Source organism: Adiantum capillus-veneris, chromosome 28, assembly GCF_014529385.1.
Source record: "Adiantum capillus-veneris isolate H3 chromosome 28, ASM1452938v2, whole genome shotgun sequence".
In the NCBI taxonomy this organism is placed as follows: Eukaryota; Viridiplantae; Streptophyta; class Polypodiopsida; order Polypodiales; family Pteridaceae; genus Adiantum; species Adiantum capillus-veneris.
The window spans coordinates 108,933,855-108,950,002 of NC_140958.1; positions in this window are offsets into that span (position 1 = coordinate 108,933,855).

Genomic DNA, 16,148 nt, shown 5'->3' on the forward strand with positions numbered 1-16,148 from the left:
TGGCATCATCATGATCACTATCGGATGGAATTTCATGATCACTATCATAGCTTTGTTAAAAATCCTTGCACATCCAAAATGATCAACCGTGCAAGTGATGCATTGCCACAATTTTTTCCTCACATTATCAGAATACATTTAGACCTCAACTTCTAGACCTAATTGACTACTTGCATGGAGCACGTTAGCAAATAAAGGTTTTTTGAAGTAAACCACATTTGGCATATATGTCAACCAAAGCTTTGCAAAGCACATCTTTCTTAAAGAAACTTAACTAACAATCTTAGACTAAAGCTGTGTACCAACATCAACCTCTTGCATAATGGTCCAACCCCCTGCAATGCACTCCATCTATTTTTGGGAGTCCTAGACTAGCAGTCTCATCATGATTTTTTATTTACATATGTCAATGTCTTGCAAAATTCCTAATTCATTCAAGATGGAAAAAGAAAATATGATCACATTTGGATAAATCCCTTGCTCCACAATCATTAAAAACATCCCAGACCTACTTACATGTGCCCATGTTAAGCATATCTTAGATTCTACTTTGAAAAGTGCACCGGTTTGAGATGAATTCCAACCAAAGCATTGCAATGCACATCCCTTATTAACAATATCATCCTTTTTTTTGTCATTTCAATGTTTTGCATGTTGTTGCATGCCTTAAAAATGCAAGAGTAGGTGATTGCATTTGGAGAGAGGCCCTCACTTTACATCTGATGAATACAATCTAGAGCTTCTTTATGTTCACCATGTTGGGCTTACATTCTATATTGAGAGCAACCCAAGAGGTAGGATTCTAGACAAGAACCTTGTCTAGCACATTATGTGCTTTCATGGATACAACACACTTTGCATATATGTCAAGTAGCATGATAGTATTTTCCAAGAGCGTAAGACTAACAATCTGATCATGACTTTGTTTGCCCATATTAATGTCTTGCAGAATGTTACATGCCCTGGACATGCAAAAATAAGTTTGGAGAGAGGCCATTTCTTTGGAGCGGCTTAGTCTCAACAATAAGTGCAACTTGATAAATCTTTGGCATGAGGTTCATCAACCACTTGTGCTAATTTGACAAATACGCCACACTTGGCATACATACTTTTGTGTTTTCTTTTGACAATGCAAGCATCAACTCCTGCTGTTAGAGGGTAGGGCGAGAGAATTAATGGTTGATCTAGAATAAATCTAGGAGATTTGGGTGCAGGAAGCAGTGACACAATTTGAAATCCACCAAGCCACGTAGCCTGTAGGTATCTGCATGAGGAGTGAGCACCTCATTTTACTGACATGTACAAAGCAACAAACCTGCAGTCAATGCTTTGAGCTCACCTAGCCATTGAGCAGTGCGTGCACTGCTCACTTGGCGGCTGAGAGGGTACGGCACCATGGTTAGATGTAAGAGGAGGCCTCATGGGTTGTCTCTTTTGCCAGCTAGGGAAGTTGGTGGAGAGCAAATCGCGTATAAAACTATATCCAAACTTGCCAACCTAAAGCTTTTGATGATTGACTAGCCTATTATGTTTGAAAGAGGATTATCCATAGTTTCTAATTGAGCCTCTCACTAGCTAGATGCTTGCCAATTCAAAAATTTGTAATCCATGAAGATCTGCAATGCAACTATGTTGCAAAGTAGGAGTGTATCCTTGATGAGGTAGTGTGCAGTGGCCTGAGGCAAGCTGCCGATGTAGGTAGTGGTCGTCATGGGGCTAGTCATGGCCTGCAGTATCTACAGGCTGCAATTAGTGCATACACAATTAGCATCTGCACTGGCAACAACAGCCATGTTTGTGAATGTGACACAATTGCTGGTGTACGAGGTGACTACTCCACCTTCATCAACCTCATGCTAGAAACCAAGGTGGATATCTTCTTTTAGAGCATTGCCAATAGTACTACTAGTAAAGGCAGGCTCAATCTAGATTTTGGACTCTGAGCCGACGTGGCAAGGAGCCCGCTTACCAACAATCGGGGTGCTTTTAAAACACCCCCCCCCCCCCCCCCACAAGTTTAAACACTAAATACGTTTAAACACGGGTTGGGGAACGAGAAAATGCTTTATGCTGGTGGTTGAGCATTAGCCTCTTCCAGTGGACGCCTATGTTCAATCCCCTGAGGCTGCTCTTGCGTAGTGTTTAATCACTTTTTAGAATGAGCATGCCCCTTTTGTGCGAGGGGTGAGGCTTACAAAAGGCCTAAGTGCTCGAACCATGACCTACTACACCGACTGGGCCGGTCAACGTGCTCAGGATGCCATATCTGTGAGAGTCCGATATCTAGAGAGATCTGTAAAGGCATCACCATCTTTGTGCGTGCTGCTTACTTGGGGGCAGGACATAGCCCTGATGTCGAGGGTTGCAGCCTTTTAAAGTCGAACAAGAGCCATTGTGGGCTAGGGAGGGTTTGCTTGACTGAGCCCAATGAGAGCACACATACGTACTTAGTCCAGAGCAGTGCGCGCTGTTTACCTTGGCCACTTCAGAGACTTGCAGTAAACAGAAAATTTTTGTCTTTAATCCTATTTTGATAGCTTTGACATCTGTCCCAATTCACTTTTTAGATTTATCCTTCTTCCACTCTACCATGTCATATGAAGTGAGTCTCACAGAAGAGCTTTGATTAATACATAGGTAAAATAGGTCATTTGCTGCAAGAGTTTGTTGCTACTCTTGCTCTCCTCTCTTTGGCTTAAGGAGAATATTGTGTCAAGGCAAAACTCAACCATCTAGATTTCTTACAATTTTCATTGGTGACACATCAATGGAGTACTTGTTTGCCCTCTTAAGATGGAGGGCTCAATGTCAAGCTGTGCTACAACTCCTGCATCTTGATACAATAGTCAAATCTACTAGCCCTCACAAATCTACTAGCCCTCACATCAAGGACCTCTAGTGTTATCACCTACTTAGTTTCCCATCTCTGAGGTGAACTTGATCTCGAGCCATTTTCATTCTCCTATATGATGATAATCTTAGAAATCCCTCTACGATTTGTTGAAGGTTGACTCATACTAGAGGGATTAGAATCCTTATCTAAAGAGTTTCTTTTCATCAGCCAATGTTGAGCCTGGCTAATTTATACTAGAGGGATTAGAATCCTTATTCAAAGAGTTTCTTTTCATCGGCACAAGATATTTCGGGTGGGTGTATGGGATTGTAGACCGACCTTTGTATTGTAGACCACCTCAAAGGTCCTACTTGTATGTTTGTACTTCCTTATCTTTGCTTGCCTTGCTACCACCTAACTCTTTTCATATTCTTTTACTCTTCTTTGGTTGCTATTTCTTGCAGTTTTCCTTCTTTGATTGACACCACCACTCGATGCAAGTCTTTGGTCCTAGTGTTCATATAAAGTGGAAAGCCCAAAAAATCTTCCTTGCAGCCTGGAAGTGGGGAGATGTGGCAAAAAGTTGTACCTTGTTTTCTATAGGTGTCACTCAAGCCTGAAGATGTGTCATGTGTTTTCTCTCTTTCTAGTGTACCAAGCCTCCACAATACTCTTCTACCTCTTGATTCATCCATAGACCAAAGATTATGTGGTTCAATCACATTCCAAATCCTTCTGCTTTAGGTGTTCCTTGTGTTGTGTTCTATTCTTGCATTGAGTCTTCTTCAATATAGGAGCATTGTCCCCACGTAGCCATTGGCTTCTGTGTAAATATAATATAAAAGCCCAACCCTCAGCATTTCTTCCTCTATTTTGGACATTTCCTTTGTAAATGGGTTAAAAGCTTTTGTACCTTGTGCTCTTGCTCCAAGAAGCATCTTCCTCTTCTTCTTCTTTCTTTTTTGGCTTTCATAGATTTTGTCTCACATTTGTTGGCATTGCTTAGCCTCCTATGTTGCCATATTTGCCTCTTTAAAATCATCTCTTAAAGCTAGAGCTTTGGTTGTCTCCTTGAGGGGGGAAACTAGTTTTATGCGTGTGGACAATGAACCTCTTGTTCACTATGCATAGCTTTTGAAATGATTGATCTTAGTATATGGCTCCGCATGACAAAAAAAAGTACATACATACATACACATATACATTTAAACAATCATACATACATTGACATGCATATAGATTCAAAGATTTAGAACATAGCTATATTAATACATTAATTTTCACATATATATGCTTTCGAAAATCTAAAGATACATCACACATATGCATACATACATTCCCACAAGTAGATACATACACTACAAATAAACAAATATGCATACATAAGCACACTCAAGCACTCATTCAAAAACATGCATATCCACCCTCAAACATCCAAACCCTAGGCCATGAGTACCTTGTTATATATTTTTTCATTGTTATAGTTTTTTGAAGTACATTGAGTAAGCAGAGTGTACGCTGTTCATTTGGGTTGCCATTTTGGGTTGCCATATATTTTTCAAAGTTGAATTTATTTTCACACATTTAGATACATGTTGCCATCATTTAAAGGATCATATATTTCTTTATACCATGTTTAATTCATTGTTGGTTTTGGCTAAGCACACACTTTTTAATTAAGGGTAAAAAATAGACAAAAGGAAAGCACTTATTCACACATCTACTTAGTAGAGTGCACTCTCCTCTTTTAATGGGTTCAACATTTTACTAATTTACACTTTAAAAAAATCATTTAGTAATGAGAGTGCATGTTGCACTTTTAGGGACCAGAATATTTTGTAAAAGATTTTTTTTTCTAAAACATCTACTTACAAGGGTGCACACTTTGATTTTCATGTGAAAATATTTTCCAATTGAAGATTTTCTCAACACATCTACTTAGGAGAGTGCACATTGTCCTTTTAGTGGGAAAATATTTTGTATAATTCAATTTTTTTAAAAAAATTTACGTAGGAGAGTGCACACTTTGATATACTACAAAAAAGCATTTTTAAATTCAAAGATTTTTTCCACACATCTACTTAAGAGAGTGCAGGCTACTCATTTAGTGGGCGAAATATTTTGTATGACATAAATTTCTTAAAAATGTTTGCTTAAGAGAGTGTGCAAAAATGTTTTTAAATTTGAAGACTTTTTCAACACATTTACTTAGGAGACTGCATGCTGCTCTTTTAGTGCTAAAAATGTTTTGTATAATTCAACATTTTTATTTAAAAAAAACCTATAGGAGAGTGCATTCTTTGATTTCAATAGAATTTTTTTTTTAAAAAATTAAAATATTCACACGTGTAAATAGTAGAGTGCACATTGTTCTTTTGATAAGCCAAAAATTATGCAAAGCTAAATGTCTCTAAAAATTTTGCAAAGCTAAATGTTTTTATACACGGCTTTTAAAGTGAAGTTTGTTCTCAAATGATGATTTGCAAATGTGCACTCTATATAGAAATGGAACTATGATGTTGTAGTTGCTCCATAAATGTCTGAATGCTTTACAATAAGTACATTGGAAACACTCATAAAACTTGTGTTGTTTTATCTCAAGAAATCTCAACTAGGGCAAGCAAAACAAAGGTATGTTTGTGAGAGTTTATTGTCATTTTAATGCTAATCTACTAAGACATTTTAGTAATCCTCTTGTTCTCTCATTGTTATTTTATTTCATATTAAGGACTTGGATATAATCTACTCTTTGGGAAGACTTTCTAGGGTTCCTTAGCTAGAGCTTCTATGGTGTCTTCCAATTTGGTTGGTTAGAGGAGAGACACAAGAAAACCTCCCATGCTTGAGTTTGAGGATTGTAGTGACATAGAACTAGCCACTCCTCTTGAAAATGAAGCCAAACACATTGATACAATCCCTTCTGTTGGATATTGGAACTCCAAATATTGACCATGATGTAGGTGCTTCCAAGGCAATTGGGCGTCAAATTTTGGCACATGTTCTAGATTGGAACCAATTTTTAGCCCCTTTAAGCAACAAAGCTACAAGCCAAGGGTTGTATGTTACTCTATGCTCTATTCTATTGACCATGTTGGGGTTATAATCAAGCATGGTGAAGTGCTGGGCTTCAAATATTATTAAACAATCCTTTTGATTATACCCTAGGGATATAAGCCCAAGAGCATGGGAAAAAGGTAGGATATTTAGTAAGAAGTGTAAGAAGACATCGGTTATTAGGGTTTGATATTGGTCTTTTGTTTTTGTAGATGGAAGTATTCTTTTAGGCATGTTCTACCGCAAGGGAAATCATCATGTTTATCATATAAAGGATAGTGAGACTATTGACAACCATTCATTTGATGCACATTTGGGGCCATTGATAGATAGAGAAGATGGAACATTTTCTTATGAAGTAAAAATTGTCAAGGATTGCAAAACGTAGCGTTGAGCTCTCTAACTATGATTTGTAGCTTTCACTTTTTAGTGATACATATATTCAATGAGTACATTAATTTAACTTATTTATTTTCTTTGCTAGGTGGCTTATGAGAATCACCCTAAATGCTATGGAGAGGTTACATTGCCTCATACTAGCATAGATTTTTCTATAGAGGTTACATGGATAGGAAAATGTTTGAGCATCACCCTAAATTTTCTATAGAGAGGTTACACTATTTCAATGTTGGAGCATCACCCTAAATGCTATGGAGAGGTTGCACTGCCTCATAATAGTCCTATTATGAATAAGAGAAGAGCCCCAAATGCTACTATTAGGGATCTTAGCTAGAGTGACATCACTTGGGATCGATACAAGTTTGGATCTCAACGAAATCGATGCTTTCTACATGCTAAACATATGTAGTGTTTTGTTTTTCTATTTAATGGTTCTTTTTGTAACCCAAGTTAGAAATGGAGTAGTATTAAGATTATGTTAATCTTTGTTTCCCTTCATTTAGAAAGCCAAATATAGTGGATGGGATTCCATATGATGTAGTCACTCATTAATGTTTTCATTAATGTGAATTGCACCAACACTTGCATCTTTAAATCATTCACACTGTAGCATTGACCCATTTCAAAAACCCTAAAATTGAGTGCAATAATTATATCACTATTTGTAAAAGGATATTTATTTCTCTCTCCTCTAATAAGCCTTGTGTAAAACTCCTATCAATAAAGGATATAAAATTTAAAGTTTCTCTCTCTCTCTCTCTCTCTTGCCGCACATTTCTAAATCTAGCCGATTCTCTCAAAATTAAATTTCTCTCCCTAACATTTTTCTTTGATGAGGATAAACTAGTGTGTCTCTAATATTGGGATCATTCCACATGGGACAAAAAGAAGAACCCCTCTAGAGCAATTCTAAAAAAAGCCTCTATATTTTTATCAATTTCTCAAAAAATCTCTATAGGTTTTCAAAAAGCTCTAAATGAAAAGCTCCCTAAATAATCACACTCTTTATGAACACCACCATCCTACATGTTTATCAATTTTCTTTCAAGTACTAATGCACAAAAAGGAATCTCATTTTCATAATAGCACGGACATTGAACAGTACCTTGTAGTGGGAGCTTCAATGTTCTTACAAAAATTTCTCAAACATAATAATCTAATTTCCCATAACAATCAAGAAATTCCCATATTGCATGAAACCAATGAATTTCAAAATTCCCATAATGTGGGATTCTTACCAAAATACCTAATATAGTGTTTGCACACAGGATTTGCAATGCTTTATCTAGCAAATGGACTCCCCTCAACCACCCCATGCTAACTAGAGACGTGGTCTTTGGATGGATGGGACTAAATTACACTCCCATTTTCATGAGAAATCAATGGTCCAAATACACTAGAACACTTGATTAATCCCAAATTGCAAACTCACCATGATATTGAATGTGTGCTGTGTCAACTAAGGTCTTTTGTGTGAACTATACGTAAATTTTCAATTTACACATCATGCGGATTTCCATTCTTGCACCAACCTCTGTAGCATCATCAATCTCACTATGTAAGAACACTCAACTGTAGGGGCAACTATATGCTTCAATGCAAAGAGACATTGACATTATGATCGATGCCATTTTGAAGGTTCAATGCACATTGTGATGCTAATGGTACAAAGTCTCCATATAATTAGCATAACCGCACCCAAATTCCATGTCAGTATCCAAAAACTTCAGATAAAGATGTGTATTTGCAAATTCACAATGAACAAGTTTAACCTACTTAGGCTTATGTTAACCTACTCAAAATGCGGCAAGCCAACCACAAGTCTTGTTGTGGGCCATAGAAAGCACCCAATGGACACTATATAACATTGATGGTCATAATTAGCCCACACGACATGCAAGTACACTATAAATGTAGCTCTTGGGGGAAGAGGGAGTTTTGATTAGATGTAATGATTACAAGCCCTTTCCACCTCTTTTTTTGTGTTTAGCTAGGTTGTATTATGTGCTATAAAAAATTCATTCAATACAATGGATGTGGTAGTTTTATATCTGACCCACACCCCTTTAAAAAGTCATATTATATGCACCACATCATGAATATTCAGCAAGCATGTTTTGTCTAAAATTTTGATAATAAAAAAGCTTTTCAATCAAACTCTAAATTGTAGCTAATCGTAATTATTAGAGTTACATTTTCAATTATCATATATAATTTTGTATATTATCATTAGTAATTAGTATATTAGTTTTAGTTTTAAACCTTGGACTTGGTTGAGAAGCTCATTTAGCTCAATTTTTAGATTCCAGATAGCTCATTATACACATAAGGAATAGATAGTTTTAAGTTTGTTTATAGAGTTGGACTGTAAACGTATATTCTTACATTCTTTAAATTGCCTTCTTATGTTGGTGGTGAAATCAATATACTTCCGTACATCTTTGTGTTGGAGTTTCCGACTCAAATTTAGCAAAGGCATTATGGGGTAGGGAAAGGTTATTGACCTTCCCCCCCGTAAAAAGTGTGACCTCATGGCGACCGACGGGGAGCCGGGAGCCATGGCGGGAGCAGTTTTTATGAGGGAAAGGTCAGTAAAAGATCTTTCCCAGCCGTCAAGGTCTAGGGGAGTGGGGCCAAGCACTAGACTCTGACGATGAGCACGTGCAGTGCTGCAGTGCAAGTACAGACAATTATTTTTTCGTGTGCTGACGTGTCGCAAAATGATTGCCAATCATTGCCATGCGTGATTACGCCGTTGACTTGTGTCACATCTGACGGCCCATGCTGAAATTACTGTCAGTAATGGCCGAGATCTCTTGCCCCGCGACCCTGGACCTTGACGGTGTGATCATCTCGTTTTGTTGAATCAACAATTTACTCACTCTCTGAGATGAATCAACTATTTACTCACTCTCTAAGAAGATTTAAGAATGATTATCTTCACGGCTAGTCTATCCTACTCGGTCTACACTCCCATTAAGGGGAATCTCACTAGATCTCCCCCCCCCCCGCCCAAAAAGAAGGCCTTGCCAAAAATTGCCCCTCTCTCTCCTCTCTCTTCCCCCGTCGACCTCTGCCCTCCAGCTCTGATGGCGACCTCTGCCAAACTGCATTGATATGAAGGTGTGCTGCAGCTCCGATCCAAACCCTCCTCCGCGATGCTCAACGCAGATTTGCAGCTGTGATAGACCCAGCTGTTAGGCTCAACGCGCCATGCCTTACGCTATTAGAGATGTAGCCGTTAGGCTCAACACGCGCGTACACACAGACAGACGCGGCTGAATCTGCGATTCTGATCCACAACCAAATATGAAATATCCCACTCTCTCTGTCTGCGTTATTCGCGCCACCTGGCCACCCTCACATCACCCTTTCCTTGCCTTTTCTCTTGCCTCAGTCCAGAGTCGACGAATCTTGCTTGATTCCTTTTAATGAGACCGGCTTGGAAATTGGGCACGCCTACTCACATCGTATTGAGTAATTCACTCACTCTCTGAGGTGAAATTATTATATGAAAGCTTATATCCCACTCTCTCTGTCTGCGTTATTCGCGCCACCTGGCCACCCTCACGTCACCCTTTCCTTGCCTTTTCTCTTGCCTCAGTCCAGAGTCGACGAATCTTGCTTGATTCCTTTTAATGAGACCGGCTTGGAAATTGGGCACGCCTACTCACATCGTTTTGAGTAATTCACTCACTCTCTAAGGTGAAATTATTATATGAAAGCTTATATCAGTCATCTAATCATGCTTGACTTTAGAGCTTCTCTTTGTATCCTTTGGGTAAAGCCATGGGGATCTTTATTAGTTTTGTGAATGTGTTTATGTTATGCATTTGCACTTAATTTCGGTCATTTTCTTGTTATTAGTTGTGTCTCTCATAACATTTTCTTTATTCATTTTCCTTAAGGCATATGGATGTGGTTTTCATTGTAGCATTGGAATATATTCCTTTTTATTTTATAATTTTGTGTCTTTATAGATCTCGTTTAAAGTATATGTGGCAATAGGTGGTCTTATATGGACGAACTCTAGGTGGGCGGCAAGATGACCTCACATATAAAATGCAAAAGTTGTGGGCACAAATTCGATGGCAATGCGCACAAAATCAAAGAGAATTTTTATAAGATAAAGGCCAATGTAAATTCATGGAAATGTCCATTAGTCTACATTTGGAGTGGTTGAACTAAAGGCTCAAGGGAGCTATAATCAGAGGGAAATGTTAAATGCACCAATTGTTGAGAGGTTGCTATTGAAATGGGCTTTGAGATTGAGTGTAATGCGATATGGTGTGGCCTGTCCACATAGCACACACCATCACTCGCAAAGGTTCTCCTCTTCTTTGCTTTGGGTGATTTGACAAAAACCCATCTTTCAAGTAATAACCATAAGCCTTCTCTCAAATCCGTTTGAATTCTTGATCACTCCATCCTTCTTGCTTTGTTAATGTGTTCAAATATTGTCCAAATAAGAGCCGATCACCTTCATACATTTCTTTAGAGAAAGTTTGAAGCACAAAGGCCAATTTTCACAATCTGCATGCAATTGTGAGGAAGTGAAAAACTTCAAACCTACATCCTCACTTTTTGATACCATCTCCTCTTCATCTTCAAATGAGATAACATATCAGTAACTAGATTGTTCTTTCCTACAACATGGTGAGATCTAGGATTGAAAGACTTAATGTAAGCAATCCACTGTAGCATGACAATGTTTGGAGCTGAATAGCTTGTTGTCATCCCAAATAGAGGAAAAAAATCCATATCAACTACCACAATAACACCTATAAAATACTCTTTACCACACTGTAGGGAAGTTGCAACACCCAAAATCTATTTCTTTACCTGAAAATATTCTCTTTGCTAAGCACTTATCACCTTTGCATCAATTCTTATTGCTTATCTCTTACCATGCTCGTCATCCGATCCAATTGTGCACCAAATACCGTTTGAGGTGCAACAAGGGGATTCCTTCACATCTTGAATGGTGGGTGGGGAACAAGCCTACATCTCTCTTATTAGAGTTGTCTATACCTACACCTTCAGAATGAGGGCTCGAATGTTGCACTCCACTTTCGACAAGCAACCTTGTTGGAGCTAAATTATAAGTGGACACATGCTTTTGTTTCTTGTGGGATCTCATTTATGTAATTCATAGCCCTATCCTCCAAGATGCATTATCAAGCACTACAGAGGAGATATATATGTGAATGTACTTGGACAAAGTCAAGGATAAAATGAAGCTGTTCTTAAGCGACATGTGCTTGATTTTTGTCCCTATGTTTGGGTGTACTATTTCTTTGCCTCTAGTCCATATGATGCTAATTCCTCCAAGGGAAGTTCTTTTGGAATCCATTGACACATCATGGAAGGATAAGAGAATCCTTTTCCTTACAAAATTATATAAGCGTGCCAAAGAAAAATCTTTGTGTGTGGTCGGGTGGGTTGGGGGGGGGGATTCAAGTATGTTACTATGATAATGACTTGCAATACAAAAAACTACAAAGGGGTGAGACATGATGTGTCATTGAGAAGTATATTTGAGTGCACGTGTGCGCGGATGCGTGCATGCACGGTGCGTGCGAGGAAGAGGAGGGGCACAAGATTGATGTGGGTGGAGCAACCTCAGGAACTAGTGAGTGAGGTGCTCCTTATTTATATGTATATAATGAATAAGGACATGTACTCACATGGACGGGCGGTCGGATATCAAACGTTCAGTCCCAGGCAAAGGCGTAGTGCCTTTACCCCAACAATCTCCCACTTAAAGGCGATGCACCAGTAAGTGATACCTACTAGCTAAATTACTAGTATGTACAAGAAACTAAGTGAGAGACTCTCTCAACCTATTCCCACTGGCTGACTCTGTCGATCTACACGCAGTTGTATCGGCTCTGATGGTAGGAAAGTGTGTGTACCCACACTAGAGCTTGCATGTAAATTCCACACACTACTTTGTATGGTCTACAAAACTCCATTATGTATCATGCTAGTGTCAATCATCACACGTCTGAAAACCCTTGCTGCAAATGCTTCCACTGCAGCTGCTAGATATCGGGCCTCGACACTCGTAAATCAAACATGAGACCTCTGAACACTGAGAAAATTTGTGCAAAATCTGGCTATACTTGCCTCCCCTGCGCTATTTGCAATCATTGCATCATCAAAAATACCCATCGCGTATGGATGTGTCAACACCGACACTGGGAAAGCTACGTCCCTCTCACCCATAGGCAAAATTGTGCGTCTTGGCACCAACTCATCAGCCTCTAACATTAGAATATCAAAGAACTCCATGGTTGTCAGCTATGTCTGTGTCTCTAGGGAGAAGACTTCCTTTAATCTACTTGCACAATGTCTGACAGCACCTGCTATGTCTCACTAGAGCGTTGCCACTCAATCTCAATCTCTACAGAGTCCACTAGAACGTCCTGCACAGCTAAATGCTCTGTCTTGTGAGCTCACCTGCGAAAAAGACACGTCTCATCTCTCGCTCAAAGGATGCCAGCAAAAAAATTGAGACTACACCATCTCAAACATCAGACACATGCATACGATATACCAGGCCATTGCGAACTTCTCTAGCAATCACTAATGAACCGCAATGCATCTAGATTCCTCTCTAAGAAGTGTCTTGCAACCAAAGTCTCACTGATATCAAGCTCTATCTCAGATGAGCAACATATCACACATGTTGTAGCGTGTATGACGCACCATTGGGCAAAGACAAAGAAATGATTCGTGCACCCTCTATGTTAAATGGCGAACCATTAGTCAAGTGTAGACAACCAAAACTCCCATTAGAGAAGGTACTAAACCAATCACGAGGTGGTGTGACATGCAAAATTGCATCCTCATCTAGCAACCAACGTAGAGAAGTGTCACTTTTCAAAAACATGTAATCAAGAGGAAAGCTAAAGACAAATATGACATCACCGTCACTGGCATATGAAGCCACTGCTCTAGCATGTTTCAAAACCTCATGTGCGCCATGTATAGATCCTCGTTGTTGTCTCATACACCTGAAACAATGGTGTCTAATGTGTCCTGTGCGACAACAATGACAACAATGCAAGTATCGATAAGAACAAGACCGTCGTCTCTCAATGTCATACATATATGATGCTATAAGTGAACACAAAAATGGAAACAAAGTGGAGATCACTCGACACTACACAATCATGAAAACCATGACCAATTGCATCAAAATTGATGCTCATGTATGCATAAACCAACTCCACAATCTGCTATCTGCAAGCATAAACTTGGACAAACTGCTCAACCGAGCATAGAGCGCATAACCTATATGCAAGTAGAGAGCAAACTGGCTCAAAATGCATCCCACAAGAGAAACTGCATGCAGAAATCTGCAAAAACTTGTAAAATGTGTGACTGTCTATCTGTAGCCACACAAGCATACGCAATCCTCACTCTTGTATCCACTCCTACGAGAGTGGGTACAAGAACACCAAATTGTGTCCAAACTGACAAAACCTCTCAAAGTGAGAATAAACACTCGATCACTGTCGAAGTGGGAATATATTAATCATTGTACAAGATGGCATAACACTACAAACTTTTATGGCAAGAAGACAGGGAAAAACAAACAGAATTTCCTTTGCAAAATGAGCCAAAACTCAACGCAAACCGTAAGCCAAAAAACTGCACATAACTGCTAGAGTGGAAGCAAACTCAACCACTAAACCATCAGAGAGTAAAACTGCAAATATGCATAAGCCATGGCAAGAATCTGGGAAAAATCGGGTAGAGTTTTCCCTGAAAACTAAGCAAAAACTCAAAAATCTCACCAAATATTCTTGAAAATAGACAGTCAGTGTCTCAGTAGCAAAATCCACAAATGACATACATAGCGCTGTCAAAACCTTGGCAAAACATCTAACTCTTGATCGAGTGGCTCTGTGGATATATATCTGTCTAAAAACACATGTAAACTGGCGAACCTGCTACTTGTAAGCTATACCAAGCTCAAACTGTATCCACATAATGCATACATAGCATGAAACTGCACAAACTGTGCAAAAAAAGCTCTCTGTAATGCTCCACACAGTCGTGTATGAGTACTACATGTGCTTCATAATCCACACTAGAAAAATTATGCAACCTGTGAGAAAAACCGTTGATAAACTGGCACACACTACCTCATAGATTGATAAACAGGTCGAATGGAAACGCCGTCCAAGAGTCAAGTGCGCTCGAGAAAAAAACACACCCTGGAATGGTCCGTCAGAGTTGTATCTGTTGGTATGTGTCGTCGAAGCCGAAAACACCGTGGAGACTACGTCGGAGCCAAGCCGCTCCAGATGGGAGCTAGAGGAGAGTCGATGTTGCTCTTGCTCTATGGTTTCCTGCTGTATCGAGATCAAGATATCATCATCGATCCCTTCTTGCCGCCAAGCAAAAGTACGCTAGCCAAATAGCCTCTTGATCAGTGTCAAAACCAATGTCAAATGACTAATCGCCAATGCTCAAAGCCGAGGCCGAGCCAATGCAAAACACCGATAAGAACGCTAAAGGTCGAGCCGCTAGATCAGTGTCAAAAATTGACGTCGAAGCCGCCTCCCACCACCGAACGGGAAAATCTTATGCTGAGGAGAACGTAGAAAAACGGGCCGACGTCGGGTGATGCCCAGGCTTACTTGCCGAAGTTGCAGTCGTCAAAACCACAAATCCCTGCTCTTGCTCTCTCCACTTGCTTGCTCTATCTCTCAAGCTCTCTCTCTCTCTCTCACACAACTCTCGTTCTAGTCGAAAGGCCGGGGGGGGGGGGGGGGGTGGGGTCGAGGGCCTTTGGCGAGATCGGACCCTTGCACACTAAATGTGTGTAGCTCAAGGTTCTTTTAAAGAAATCTACTTTTCTTAAACAAACTATCGATTGGCTCTGTCTCTGTCGAGTCTGGTGGACTGGAGAACGCCAAAATTGGCTGCTCCTAGCTCTGACAGCCTCCTGTGCCCAATGGCAATGCTTTGCACCTCTTGCACTTGATTCAGCTGCTGCCCCAAATGCTCGTCTACAGCCCGCGATTCCAATTGAGTGTGTGTCTACCGACCTACTGTAGCCCGATTCCTTGCTTAGCTGCATGCCCGACCTGCTTGCCAACTTGAATTCCCCCAATTTGCTCGATGCCTTCAAGCCTCGTTCAATTGACTGCCGACTGCTTCTATTGCTTGCAAACCCAAGCTTGTCTCTGTCGGCTGCCCGGCTACTCCCCCTAATGCTTCAAGCCCTTCAAAGGCAATGCTTGCTCACTCTACAGCCCGAATCCAAGCTATGGGGTGTGTGTGAGAGAGAGAGAGAGAGAGAGAGAGAGAGAGAGAGACTAGCTACACACACAAGCAAATATTTCTTTGATTCCTGCTCATTGCTCAAGCTTAAATGCTACCGGTTCCTTTCCCACTGCCCGATGTTGGCTACTGCTCGGATCTGCTGCCATGTGCTTTCGACTGTCTTGTTTTTCCCCGACTCTGGAAAGCTTCTCAAGCTTTAAAAAACCCTTCTCAGATCTGTTGCACAAGGCTCTCCAGATTTCCAATTTTTGTTGAGATTCTCTGTGAATCCTCAAGATTCCCTCACATGCTCGAAAGGGGCTGCGCGCGCCAGGGGTCAAGATCCGCCCGATCCCTCCCCTGCCTGATCCGGCACGAATCACTCCGATCCGGTGCCACAAAGCATCGAGCTTCGTGGAAGCTTTGTGGGATCTTCATTTCCGCCGAGAGACCGTCACCGTCGCCAAACCGTAGCTTTGATACCAATTGTGAGTGCTCGTCTGCGTGGATTCTTGCGTGCACGGTGTGATGCGGTGCGTGTGGGGAAGGGGAGGAGCACGACACTAGTGTGGGTGGAGCA